Source organism: Ranitomeya imitator, chromosome 2 (genome assembly GCF_032444005.1).
Source record: "Ranitomeya imitator isolate aRanImi1 chromosome 2, aRanImi1.pri, whole genome shotgun sequence".
NCBI lineage: Eukaryota > Metazoa > Chordata > Amphibia > Anura > Dendrobatidae > Ranitomeya > Ranitomeya imitator.
The window spans coordinates 264,775,692-264,790,930 of record NC_091283.1 but is presented as its reverse complement, the minus strand read 5'-3'; the positions used below and the strand labels follow the sequence as shown (position 1 = coordinate 264,790,930).

General features: G+C 46.6%; 1 protein-coding gene across 1 annotated transcript in view; it reads right to left on the bottom strand.

Annotated features, from left to right (window-relative positions):
* LOC138663028 (zinc finger protein 773-like) overlaps positions 1 to 15,239 on the bottom strand; it is a 226,464-nt gene that overhangs the window by 106,318 nt on the left and 104,907 nt on the right. The window lies entirely within an intron of this gene.

The window sequence follows — 15,239 nt, the reverse complement described above, 5'->3', positions numbered from 1 at the left end:
CAGCAATAGTGCAAGTTCCACCACTTAAAAAGATGAGAGGCGTCTGTAATTTACATCATAGGTAGACCTCAACTATGGGAGACAAACTGAGAAAAAAAAATCCAGAAAATCACATTGTCTGTTTTTTTAACATTTTATTTGCATATTATGGTGGAAAATAAGTATTTGGTCAGAAACAAAATTTCATCTCAATACTTTGTAATATATCCTTTGTTGGCAATGACAGAGGTCAAACGTTTTCTGTAAGTCTTCACAAGGTTGCCACACACTGTTGTTGGTATGTTGGCCCATTCCTCCATGCAGATCTCCTCTAGAGCAGTGATGTTTTTGGCTTTTCGCTTGGCAACACGGACTTTCAACTCCCTCCAAAGGTTTTCTATAGGGTTGAGATCTGGAGACTGGCTAGGCCACTCCAGGACCTTGAAATTCTTCTTACGAAGCCACTCCTTCGTTGCCCTGGCGGTGTGCTTTGGATCATTGTCATGTTGAAAGACCCAGCCACGTTTCATCTTCAATGCCCTTGCTGATGGAAGGAGGTTTGCACTCAAAATCTCACGATACATGGCCCCATTCATTCTTTCATGTACCCGGATCAGTCGTCCTGGCCCCTTTGCAGAGAAACAGCCCCAAAGCATGATGTTTCCACCACCATGCTTTACAGTAGGTATGGTGTTTGATGGATGCAACTCAGTATTCTTTTTCCTCCAAACACGACAAGTTGTGTTTCTACCAAACAGTTCCAGTTTGGTTTCATCAGACCATAGGACATTCTCCCAAAACTCCTCTGGATCATCCAAATGCTCTCAAGCAAACTTCAGACGGGCCCGAACATGTACTGGCTTAAGCAGTGGAACACGTCTGGCACTGCAGGATCTGAGTCCATGGTGGCGTAGTGTGTTACTTATGGTAGGCCTTGTTACATTGGTCCCAGCTCTCTGCAGTTCATTCACTAGGTCCCCCCGCGTGGTTCTGGGATTTTTGCTCACCGTTCTTGTGATCATTCTGACCCCACGGGGTGGCATTTTGCGTGGAGCCCCAGATCGAGGGAGATTATCAGTGGTCTTGTATGTCTTCCATTTTCTAATTATTGCTCCCACTGTTGATTTCTTTACTCCAAGCTGGTTGGCTACTGCAGATTCAGTCTTCCCAGCCTGATGCAGGGCTACAATTTTGTTTCTGGTGTCCTTTGACAGCTCTTTGGTCTTCACCATAGTGGAGTTTGGAGTCAGACTGTTTGAGGGTGTGCACAGGTGTCTTTTTATACTGATAACAAGTTTAAACAGGTGCCATTACTACAGGTAATGAGTGGAGGAAAGAGGAGACTCTTAAAGAAGAAGTTACAGGTCTGTGAGAGCCAGAAATCTTGATTGTTTGTTTCTGACCAAATACTTATTTTCCACCATATTATGCAAATAAAATGTTAGAAAAACAGACAATGTGATTTTCTGGATTTTTTTTTCTCAGTTTGTCTCCCATAGTTGAGGTCTACTTATGATGTAAATTACAGACGCCTCTCATCTTTTTAAGTGGTGGAACTTGCACTATTGCTGAGTGACTAAATACTTTTTTGCCCCACTGTATATGGTTAACAGAGTGTGGGGGCTTCCTATTTATTCAAATTGGTGCCCTCAGATCATGATTGTGTGGTCCTAATGTTTGCCATGGCAATTCATGACCAAATAGCGGCCTTAGAGTCTGACAGCTCTAGTAAGCTGTTCAGAAGTTAGCGACATTTAGGTAATAAAAATACACATTTTCACTTCTGTCATACCACTTTGCATTAATTCCTGTAAAGCACCTGAAGGGTTAATAAACTACCTCACAGCAGTTTTTGATATGTCAGGGGGTGCTGTTTTTAAAATGGTATCATGTTTGGGAGTTTCCCAATATATGAGACCCCTAAAGTCACTTCAAACATGGATAAGTCCCTAAAAAATAAATTTAGTAAATTTCCTTGAAAAAATGAAAAATTGCTGCTACAATTTTAAACCCCCTAAAATGCTAAAAAAATAAAATAACATTTTACAAATTATGCTGATGTAAAGCTGACATGTGGGAAATGTTATTTATTAATGTTTTGCTGTGGTATGACTATCTGGATTAATGGGATAATCATTCAAAGTTTGAAAATTGCTAATTTTTTAACATTTTTCTCAAATTTTTGATATTTTTTATAAATAAACACAAAACATATTGACCTAAATTTACCATTATCATAAAGTATAATATGTCACAAAAAACAGTCTCAAAATCACTGGGATTTGTTGAAGCATTGCAGAGTTATTACCACATAAAGTGACACTGGTCAGATTTCAAAAATTTGGCTCCATCACTAAAGGTACCTTCACACTAAACAACTTCACAACGATAACGATAGCGATCCGTGACGTTGCAGCATCATGGATAGCGATATCGTTGTGCTTGACACGCAGCAGCGATCAGGATCCTGCTGTGATGTCGTTGGTCGGAGCTAGAAGGCCAGAACTTTATTTCGTCGCTGGACTCCCTGCAGACATCGCTGAATCGGCATGTGTGACACCGATTCAGCGATGTCTTCACTGGTAACCAGGGTAAACATCGGGTTACTAAGCGCAGGGCCACGCTTAGTAACCCGATGTTTACCCTGGTTACCAGCGTAAAAGTAAAAAAAACAAACACTACATACTTACCTTCTGCTGTCTGTCCCCGGCGCTGTGCTTCTCTGCACTCCTCCTGCATCCTGTGTCAGCGCCGGTCAGCCGGAAAGCAGAGCGGTGACGTCACCGCTCTGCTTTCTGGCCGCTGTGCTCACAGACAGTGCGGGAAGCAGAGCGCTGGGGACAGACAGCAGAAGGTAAGTATGTAGTGTTTGTTTTTTTTACTTTTACGATGGTAACCAGGGTAAACATCGGGTTACTAAGCGTGGCCCTGCGCTTAGTAACCCGATGTTTACCCGGGTTACCGGGGACCTCGGCATCGTTGGTCGCTGGAGAGCTGTCTGTGTGACAGCTCTCCAGCGACCAAACAGCGACGCTGCAGCGATCGACATCGTTGTCGGTATCGCTGCAGCGTTGCTTAGTGTGAAGGTACCTTAAGGGGTTAAGAGAGCAGCTGCCAAAATACTATTACAAAGCAGCAAACAGTTTTTTGAAGCTGCTGGTGCCTCGAGTCCCTCGAACCTCAATGTGTAGGATCCTTCAAAGGCTTGCTGTGGTGCATAAACCTACTATTCGGCCACCCCTTAACAGTGTTCACAAGTAGAAACGGTTGCAGTGGGCCCAAACATACATGAAGACTAATTTCCAAACAGTCTTGTTTACCGATGAGTGTCGAGCAACCCTGGATGGTCCAGATGGATGGAGTAGTGGATGGCCACCATGTCCCAACAGGGCTGCGACGTCAGCAAGGAGGTGGAGGAGTCATGTTTAGGGCCGGGAATCATGGGGAAACAGCTGGTAGGGCCCTTTAAGGTTCCTGAAGGTGTGAAAATGACCTCTGCAAAGTATATAGAGTTTCTGACCGACAACTTTCTTCCATGGTATAAAAAGCAGAAACGTGCCTTCAGGAGCAAAATCATCTTCATGCATGACAATACACCATCTCATGCTGCAAATAATAATCATAATAATCTTTATTTATATAGTGCCAACATATTCCGCAGCACTTTACAGTTTAACAGTTTCAAACACAACAGTCATAAGTAACAACGTTAACAATACAATAATTAAAGCGAAATAAGATGACCCTGCTCGTGAGAGCTTACAATCTACAATGAGGAGGGGGAGATACAAAGTACAGGTGTATTTTGCATAATGATGTAATGATGTATTTACAATGATCGTCCAGCCATCTTCAGGGGGTGGGGGATAGATGGAGATAGTGAATTGGCTACACACACACACACAAACATAAAATGACTTTGATTACTGAACGTGATAGGCCGCTCTGAACAAATGTGTTTTGAGCGAGCGCCTAAAACTATGCAAATTGTGGATGGTCCTAATTTCTTGGGGTAGAGCATTCCAGAGGATTGGCGCAGCACGGGAGAAGTCTTGGAGTCGGGAGTAGGGGGTACAGATTACTGCAGAGGTTAGCCGAAAGTCATTTGCAGAGCGCAGTGGTCGGTTAGGCCGATAGACAGAAATGAGGGAGGAGATGTGAGAGGGTGCCGCACTGTGGAGAGCTTTGTGGGTGAGAACAAGTACTTTGAATTGTATCCTGTAATGAATGGGCAGCCAGTGTAACGACTGGCAAAGAGCGGACGAGTCCGAGTAACGATTAGCCAGATGGACGACCCTGGCTGCTACATTAAGGATGGACTGGAGAGGGGAAAGTCGAGTGAGGGGGAGGCTAATTAATAGAGCATTGCAGTAGTCCAGGCGGGAGTGGATCAGGGCGACAGTGAGGGTTTTAGTTGTCTCCATGGTGAGAAAAGGGCGGATTCTAGAGATGTTCTTTAGGTGTAAGCGGTACGAACGGGCAAGAGATTGTATATGGGAGGTGAAGGAGAGATCGGAGTCAAACATAACACGCAGACAGCGCGCCTGCTGTCGGGGTGTTATTATGGTGCCATCCACGGAGAGGGAAATGTCAGATTTAGGGAGGTTAGTAGATGGCAGGAGCCGGAGAAGTTCAGTTTTGGAGAGGTTGAGTCTCAGATAGAGAGCAGACATGATGTTGGAAACTGCGAACAGACAGTCAGTGGTGTTCTGTAGTACAGCGGGAGTAAGGTCAGGGGATGACGTGTATAGTTGTGTGTCATCAGCATAAAGATGGTACTGAAAGCCAAATCTGCTGATGGTCTGTCCAATTGGGGCCGTGTAGAGGGAGAAGAGAAGGGGGCCAAGGACTGAACCCTGAGGTACCCCGACAGCGAGAGGAAGCGGAGATGAAGTGGAGCCAGAGAACAGAACACTGAAGGAGCGGTCAGAAAGGTAGGAGGAGAACCAGGAGAGAGCAGTGTCCTTAATTCCTAGTGACTGGAGCCTAGAGAGCAGGAGAGGGTGGTCAACAGTGTCAAAAGCTGCAGGAAGGTCGAGAAGAATGAGCAGAGAGTGGTCACCATTACGTTTTGCTGTCAGAAGGTCATTGGTCACTTTGATGAGTGCAGTTTCTGTTGAATGTAGGGGGCGGAAACCTGACTGTGAAGGTTCTAGGAGGGAGTGAGTGGAGAGGTAACGGGTAAGGCGGGAGTATATCAGGCACTCCAAGAGTTTAGAGATGAAGGGGAGATTGGAGACCGGTCTGTATTTGTTTTTGCAGGATGGGTCGAGGGTGAGTATCTTTAGTAATGGAGTAATGATAGAGTGTTTGAAGGAGGAGGGGAAAATGCCAGAGGAGAGGGAGAGATTAAAGATTGTAGTTAGGTGACTTTTGACGACTGGAGAGAGAGACTGGAGGAGATGTGAGGGAATGGGGTCGGTAGTGCATGTAGTTGGATGAGAAGAGGAGAGGAGCTTGGACACTTCTTCTGTGATGGGATCGAATGTGGAGAGTGAGCCAGGGGAAATGAGGGGAGGGATGGGAGTCACTGAACTTGGTGATTGGGAGCGGATTTCCTGACTGATATTGTCTATTTTCTCTATAAAGTGGGAGGCCAGGTCATCAGCACAAATGTCTGTGATAGGGGCTTGTGCTTTTGGCCTGAGGAGGGAGAGAAAGGTGTCAAAAAGTTTCTTGGGGTTGTTGGATAGTGAGGAGATCAGGGTGGTGAAGTAGGTCTGTTTGGCGAGGTGAAGGGCAGAGTTATAGGTCCTTAACATAAATTTGAAGTGTATGAAGTCTTCTGGTGTGCGTGTTTTCATCCATAAGCGTTCAGCACACCTAGAGCATCGCTGGAGAAATCGGGTTTGCGATGTGAGCCAGGGCTGTTTCACTCTGTGTTTGGCGGTTCTGAGGGTGAAGGGAGCTACTTGGTCAAGGGTGCTTCTAAGAGTGTCATTGTAGTGATGTACAGCCATATCAGGACAGGAAAACAAAGAGATTGGGGACAATGATGAGTGTAGGGAGTCTGAAAGTGTATGAGGGTTAATGGCTTGTAGATTTCTGACTGAATGGTAGGTAGGAGGGTGCTGGGGTGAGCGAGGATTTGTGAGTGTGAAGGAGAGAATGTTGTGGTCAGAGAGGGGAAGCGGTGAATTATCTAGGTAGGAGATTGAGCAGAGCCGGGCGAAAACCAGGTCCAGGGTGTTACCATCTTTGTGTGTTTCAGAGGTTGAGAGCTGTGAGAGGCTGAGAGACGTGGTTAGTGATAGAAGCTGGGATGCAGATGTGGAAGTGGGGCTGTTAATGGGGATATTGAAGTCTCCCAGGATAAGGGTTGGTAGTTCTGAGGACATGAAGTGCGGCAGCCAGGCAGAGAAATGGTCCAGGAAGTGGGTGGGTGAGCCTGGGGGCCGGTATATGACCGCTACTCTAAGGGAGAGGGGACGAAAGAGCCTGATGGTGTGGACTTCAAAAGAAGGGAATGAGAGTGATGGAACTGGGGGGATGACCTGGAAAGTGCATTGTGGGGACAGGAGTATGCCAACTCCACCACCAGGTCTGTTTGTTGGACTCGGGGAATGGGAGAATTGTAAGCCACCATGGCAAATGGCAGCAGCAGAGACCGTGTCAGAATCCTGAATCCAGGTTTCCGTGAGGGCCAACAGATTCAGAGAGTTTTTCAGAAAGTAATTGTGTAGGAAAGGAAGCTTGTTGCATACAGACCGTGAATTCCAAAGGGCACAATTAAAAGAAGGGGATGGAGGAGTGCAATTAATATTAGTAACATTATTAAGGTTTCGATGTGAGGTAGGGTAAGGGTTGAGGTTGGTGGATGGTGGAACCGGGGTTTGGGGAGATGTCCCCTGAAATCAGCAGGAGTAGGAAGATAAATAGCAAGTAGCTGTTGGAATTGTATGAAGTTTTTTTATGCAGTGTGTTTGTGCAAGACGGACTGAGGTTTTTCAAGAAGGTGAGAAGTGCATGGGAGCTGTACATGGGAGAGGGAAGGAGTGAGGAGCTGATGTATATGAGTGGTGGTGGAGGGGGGATTGGGCGGTGAAAATGGATAGCAAGGGAGCATAGGAGGATAGGAGTAAAGCACATGAATAGAAGGGAGAGCAGAGTGTGGGTTACCTGACTCCTGCCCTGACTAACTGCCATGGAATAACTGAGGTAGCACGACTCTTATCTTCTGTGACGCTTTGCTTTTGGGATGCTAGCGTGCACCCCCAGATGCGTGCACCCCTAAGGATGGTTCTAAATATATAGTTCAGACTGCTGGGTCAGAAGAGATGGATTGTGGGAACTGGTTGAGGATAATTTGGCAGCTGGCTTGCACACCAGGGGCTTTTTTTTCTTTTAGATGATCAAAGACATTCAGCCTGGTAAAATCTACTTTCACACCTTCCACCAGATAAGATCTACACTGATCCCAGTCATGGATATGCAACAGTAAAGGTACCGTCACATTTAGCGACGCTGCAGCGATATAGACAACGAGCCGATCGCTGCAGCGTCGCTGTTTAGGTTGCTAGGAGACGTCAAACACCGACAACAGCTGAGCGATGCAGGAGCGATCCAGTGACGTACTTATCGTTCTCGCTGGTTGTTGCTCCATGAAAAAACATTGCTGGCATCGTTGCTTTTGCTGTCAAACATGACGAATCACGCCGACCTGACGACCAAATAAAGTTCCAGACTTCTAGCTACGACCAGCGATGTCACAGCGGGATACTGATCGCTGCTGTGTGTCAAACAAAATGAGATCGCTATCCAGGACGCTGCAACGTCACAGATCGCTGTCGTTCTCGTTGGAAAGTTGCTCAGTGTGAAGGTACCTTAAGTTTTAAGTACAAAGAATACCTCTGAGTCATTACTATGGGCATGAAAGGAGATAAACTCATAATGTGGCCACCATCTTCCCCATCTCAACAATATAGAGAACTTTTGGAGTATCATCAAGCAAAAGATCTGAGGGTGGGAGGCAGTTCACATCAAAACAGCAGCTCTGGGAGACTTCATGCAAAGAAATACAAGCAGAAACTCCCAAAACTCACAAGTTCAATGGATGCAAGAATTGTGAAGGTGATATCAAAGAAGGGTTCCCATGTTACCATGTAGCTTGGCCTGTTAGGAGGTTTTGGAGTTAGGCTACGTTTACACTAGCGTTATGCTAGTGTGCGTCGGGTTAGCGTCGGGCGACGCACGCATCATGCGCCCCTATGTTTAACATGGGGGAAGCATGCGTTTTTGTTTGTTGCGTTGTGCGACGCATGCGTCTTTTTTGCCGCAAGCGTCGGACCAAGAAAACGCAACAAGTTGCATTTTTCTTGCGTCCGATTTTCGGCAAAAAACGACGCATGCGTCACAAAACGCAGCGTTTTTGCGTGCGTTTTGCCGCGTTTTGGTGTGCGTTGTGTGTTGCGTCGCTGACGCAGCGGCGCACAACGCTAGTGTGAACGTAGCCTTAAATAGCTTTTTTGTTCAGTGAATGTGACCTCCTAATGCTGCAAATTCCACAAATGAGCATTTTCAGTTCTTTAAAACATATCAAATGTATAGAAATTCTACTATCAACTATATAATTATTTAAGGGTCACTTCCGTCTGTCTGTCTGTTTTTCTGTCTGTCACACATATTCATTGGTCGCGGCCTCTATCTGTCATGGAAATCCAAGTCGCTGATTGGTAGCGGCAAAACAGCCACGACCAATCAGCGATTGGCACAGTCTGGCGGAAAAATGGCCGCTCCTTAATCCCCGCAGTCAGTGCCCGCTCCATACTCCCCTCCAGTCAGCGCTCACACAGGGTTAATGGCTGCGTTACACCGCGTTATGCGCGGTATAACGCACTCTATTAACGCTATTAACCCTGTGTGATCAACTTTTTAGTATTGATGATGCATATGCAGCATCATTAGTAAAAAGATCTAATGTTACAAATAATAATAATAAAAAAAAAGGTTATTCTCACCCTCCGACGTGCGCGCTGTCCTCGGGAGTGCAAGCGGCAGGTTTTGGTGGCAAGGATGCTATGCAAGAAGGACCTTCCATGATGTCACAGTCATGAGACCGCGACATCATAACAGGTCCTGCGCTCATACCATCCCTGGGACCGGAAGCTGCAGCGTGCACCGCACACAAGCGCCAGAACTACAAGGGGCTCTTCGGATGGTGAGTATATGTTTATTTTTTATTTTAAGTCTTTTTTATCCTGTTACATACTTGGCTGGGCAAGATACTACGTGGCTGACCAATATACTACATGACTGGGCAATATACTACGTGGCTCTGTGCTGTATACTACGTCGCTGTGCAATATACAACGTCGCTGTGCAATATACTACGTGGCTGGGCAATATACTACGTGGCTGGGCAATATACTACGTGGCTGGGCAATATACTACGTGGCTGGGCAATATACTACGTGACTGGCCGATATACTACGTGACTGGGCAATATACTGCGTGGCTCTGTGCTGTATACTACGTCACTGTGCAATATACTACGTGGCTGGGCAATATACTACGTAAAAACCAAAAAACCAAGGATCCCTAAAATATAGCTTTTAATTATTAAAGTTAAAAACAATTTATTCCAAATTTAGAAGACACTCTGACAATCAATAAGGGAATAGGGAAAGGGAAAAAGAGAATGTAAGCTATCTTACCCTGTCAGGAATCCTAATACTGGTCCCTACCTGACAGCGGAGGTGGGCACCCTAAAGGTACCTTCACACTGAACAACTTAACAACGATATCGCTAGCGATCCGTGACGTTGCAGCATCCTGGATAGGGATATTGTTGTGTTTGGCACGCAGCAGCGATCTGGATCCTGCTGTGACATCGTTGGTCGGAGCTAGAAGGCCAGAACTTTATTTCGTCGCTGGATCTCCCGCAGACATCACTGAATCGGCGTGTGTGACGCCGATTCAGTGATGTCTTCACTGGTAACCAGGGTAAACATCGGGTTACTAAGTGCAGGGCCGTGCTTAGTAACCCGATGTTTACCCTGGTTACCTTTGGAAATGTAAAAAAAAACAAACAGTACATACTTACATTCCGGTGTCTGTCCCCTCGCCGTCAGCTTCCCGCACTGACTGTGACGTCACCGCTCTGCTTTACGGCCGGCCGGCCGGCGCTGAGACAGTGCAGGGAAGCTGAGGCCGGGGGACAGACACCGGAATGTAAGTATTTTTTTACATTTACAATGGTAACCAGGGTAAACATCGGGTTACTAAGCGCGGCACTGCGCTTAGTAACCCGATGTTTACCCTGGTTACCAAGGGACTTCGGCATCGTTGGTCGCTGGAGAGCTGTCTGTGTGACAGCTCTCCAGCGACCACACAGCGACGAAACAGCGATGCTGCAGCGATCGACATCGTTGCCTATATCGCTGCAGCATTGCTTAATGTGACGGTACCTTTAGTTTCAGCGGTAGGCGCCCCCGCTCCACGATGGCTCACCCGGATAGCCCTAAGTAGCCCCTGTAATCCTAAATGTGCAAATATAGCCATTACCCCCAAAAAATAATTAGGTAAAAAAAACAAGGAAAATAGAAAAAATAAACCAAAAAATCAAAAAACACAACTCAGCAAAAAAAAACTAAAATGGTCTTTTCACAATTAGACCCTTAATAGGGTATTAATATACATTTATGCATAGAATCAGAGGTAAAAAATGTCAATGTCTCATCTATCCAAGGAAACCGCTGCAAACAGAGTAAGGGGGGTTCCAACGATGTCCCAGTTACCCCTATGGATATATATCCAACCCACAATACAGTTAAACAACCTTTTTATCCAGATATAAACAAAAGGAGCGGTAACCTAAGAAAACATACCCCAGATATCTTATTGAGAAAGTTTCACAAACATATCTAAATGATAGTACCCTATTTTCATAACTCAATATATGCGAAAAGATAAAGCGCTTCTACTCATCTGTTTTTCAATACTCCATTCTAAGTGCTGAGGGCATCCATCAGATCACCTAAACGATCTCCAATAGGGGCGTCATCCCTAGCTATACCCAATGCGTTTCCCACCCGTGGGAATGGCGGGGGTTCATCAGGGGATATAGACCATCCGAGCCAATATTCTACGTGGCTGGGCAATATAGTACTTGACTGGGCAATATACTACGTGGCTGGGCAATATACTACGTGACTGGGCAATATACTATGTGACTGGGCAATATACTGCGTGACTGGGTAATATACTACGTGACTGGGCAATGTACTACGTGGCTGGGCAATATACTTCGTGACTGGGCAATATACTGCGTGACTGGGCAATATACTACGTGACTGGGCAATATACTACGTGACTGGGCAATATACTACGTGACTGGGCAATATACTACGTGACTGGGCAATATACTACGTGGCTGGGCAATATACTACGTGACTGGGCAATATACTACGTGGCTGGGCAATATACTACTTGACTGGGCAATATACTACGTGACTGAGCAATATACTACATGGTTGGGGAATATACTACGTCACTGGGCAATATACTACGTGACTGGGCAATATAGTACGTGACTGGGCAGTATACTACATGGCTGGGCAATATACTACATAGCTGGGCAATATAGTACGTGACTGGGCAGTATACTACTGTCACGCACGCGCCCAGACTGGTTGGCGCGGGCATACGGGGGTGTGGCCCCACTGGACCACAGACCAAACTTCCCTGGAAGGGGCGTAACTAAGTAGCTTCCTAGGTGTTCGCTGGAGCCTCTGATGGTGAGGTCAGACTTGTGCAATAGGAAGCTACCAGGTGCCACTCCAGGGTGATGTCTGGCTGTGGCTGCTGATCCCACTAAGGAACGGAGCGGGCACGGCTGGCACTCTGGCTGACAGGCGGGCACGGCTGGGACACAGGCAGGCAGACGGCTACAACAGAGACACTGGCGGGCAGGCGGACACGGCTGGCTCTCTGGTAGGCAGGCGGGTATGGCTGGAACATAGGAAGAACCGGTAGGGACCGGTCTGCAGGCAGGTATGTGAAACAGGTTGGAACCTGTTCAGACAGGAGGACTAAGTAACAAGTAGAAGGTGGAACTAAGAGAAGGAGAAGGCAGAGCCAAGGGCGGAGCCGCAAGAGGCGGAGCCAAGGGCGGAGCCGCTGGAGGCAGAGCCAAGGGCGGAGACGCTGGAGGCGGAGCCAAGAGCGGAGATGCTGGAGGCGGAGCCAAGAGCGGAGACGCTGGAGGTGGAGCCAAGAGCGGAGATGCTGGAGGCGGAGCCAAGAGCGGAGACGCTGGAGGCGGAGCCAAGAGCGGAGACGCTGGAGGCGGAGCCAAGAGCGGAGACGCTGGAGGTAACGCCAAGAGCGGAGATGCTGGAGGCGGAGCCAGAGCAGAGACGGAGCCAAGTGCAGAAACACAGGAGGCAGAGCCAGATAGAACCGCAAAGAGCAGAGCCAGATAGAACCGCAAAGAGCGGAGCCACAGAGCAAAGCCAGAGAGTGCGAAGCAAGGTCTGAGTGCTGAGTACCGTAGTAAAATCGGTACCAATAAATCTGGCTTACTATTCACTAGCCTATCCTGACGCACATGTAAAATAGGAATATATCTGAAACATCGATCTTGACACTTGTTAAAGTTCTGTATAAGTAGTAGAAAATAAAGGATGTTTATTACGAGCCCTCTTGGTAACTACTCCTGGCTTTTCTGTCAGGTGTGACTAGTGCCATAATATATATCTATAGTTCAGAAATCTGTATAAAGATCGTCATAGTCATCCATGTAGTACAATTCGCTTCCCATAGTATAATGCACCCCATAGTTCTTCATACAGTATAAAGTATTCCCCATAGTCCTCGATACAGTATAATGCAGCCCACATATAGTAGAATGCAGCCACCACCCTACAGAATATAATGCAGCCACCCCAGAGTATAATGCAGCCACCCCATAGAGTATAATGCAGTCCCCCTCATAGAGTATGATGCAATCACCCCTCAAAGAATATAAATATCATACAGCCCCCCATAGAATATAATGCAGCCCCGAATAGAATATAATACAGCCCACCTCCCCACAGAATATAATGCAGCCCCATCAAAGAGTGTGATACAATCATCCCTCATAAAATCTAATACAGCCCCCATAGAATCTAATACAGCCCATCTCCCCATAATATATAATGTAGCCCCCATAGAATATAATGCAGCCCCCCATAGTATATAACACAGCCTCCCCTATAGAATATACAGCCTCCCCCATAGAATATAATATACCCCCACAATAGTATATAACACAGCCACATAGTATATAACATAGCCTCCCCCATAGAATATAATATACCACCCCATAGTAGGTAGCAAAGCCCGCATAGTATATAGCACAACCCGCATAGCAGATAACACAGCCCACGTAGTAATATACAACACAGCCCACGTAGTAGTATACAGCACAGCCCACACAGTAGTATACAGCACAGCCCACACAGTAGTATACAGCACAGCCCACACAGTGGTATACAACACAGCCCACACAGTAGTATACAGCACAGCCCACGTAATATACAGCACAGCCCACATAGTAGTATACATCACAGCCCACGTAGCAGTATACAGCATAGCCCACGTAGCAGTATACAGCATAGCCCACGTAGCAGTATACAGCACAGCCCACTTAGCAGTATACAGCACAGCCCACATAGCAGTATACAGCACAGCCCACTTAGCAGTATACAGCACAGCGCACATAGCAGTATACAGCACAGCCCACATAGTAGTATACAGCACAGCCCGCATCTCTCCCCCCGAGAATGGAACCCCAGTCCAGTAAAAAACAAGCACACTCACCTCTCTTTGTGCCCGCTTTGCTCCCTGCTCTTGTCTCAGCGGCTGCCGCTGCACTGCCTGGCACACAGTGAGTGCGCGCGCACCCGCAGTGTCAGAGGCAGAGCGGGGAATGATGGGAGAGGGGGTGTCAGCATACACTCTCTCCTCCATCATTGCATTCAACTGTACCAGCTTCATAGATACCGGTATAGTTGAATGCGGCAGCGCTGGTGAGGGGGGGTGAGTCAGCGTGCAGCGGCCCACTACTGGTACCGGCCCTTCTGGCATTTGCCAGAAGTGCCCGATGGCCAGTCCGGCCCTGCCCTCACCTCTACCAGCCTGTGCAGACAGTGACTGGTGAATCCCAGAGATTCCTTCACTCCCTGCTGCTTCTCTCCTCGATTGTATTTCTACATCTCCTCTGTATTGTGCTTGTCAGGGAACTCTGCTCCTTAGTATCCAAGTACAACAACTGTCAGTGACTGCCCATGTAATTTCAGACATGCTGATCCCTCTGCCATGCACATGGCATAATGCAGGGTTCTTGGCCTACATGTATTAGCAGCCACACTGCCCTGCACTACAGACATGGATGCTGGGGCAGGGGGCACAGCACTCCAGAACCGCACTGGCACAATTATCTCTCCTGCCCATGTATGCACACACTCACCAGCAGTGAGCAGAGCAGTGCATCCTTCTGTCAGCTCCTCAGCATCTCCTGCATCAGTAACTAGGTAGTAATGTGTCCTCCAGTGTAGACAAACTCACTACATAACACATTATCTGACTGCAGGGGGCGGCACCGTGCTGTCAACCCCTGTCTTCAGGGACTCAATGCCGCTTGAGGCGAAGTGATCATCTTGCCTCATTATAGGTGCGCCCCTGCTTCTACCATATTAGAAGGACACTAGTAACTTATGGAATATGCTTATTAATTATTTGTACATTACCTCATTTTGAAATGCTTAAGCCTATGGCCTATGACATGTGGGACTGGGAACCATTTACTATCTCCAAATAACCACATATTGACAGTTCTGACAAAAGCCCTATAGTCCTGACAAACATAGAACAGATGTATCTACCAAAATCCTCAGAATAACTCAGTCACACACTAACTAGAGTCTCTGCTCGCTAGTTGGACTCTGTATACAATAAGTAATCTTCTATATTTCTTATTATTGATATATTAATATTTTACAGTCCCCCTGACTATTACTTGAGAAATATCATAATCAATCCTAAAATCATTCTCTCACCATTCGTATCACTTTCATTCTTTATTTTGAAAACCTTGTATCAACGCCTGTCTTGAATGTCATCTGAATTCTGAAAATTAAAATATAAATTAAATCAGGGTTATATTTTTCCGTTTTAATATCTCTCAAAATATCATTTTCCTTTCCCATTTCTGTCTTTATCTACTATATAATTGTCTAAGGGTTACTTCCGTCTTTATGTCTGTCCTTCTGCCTGTC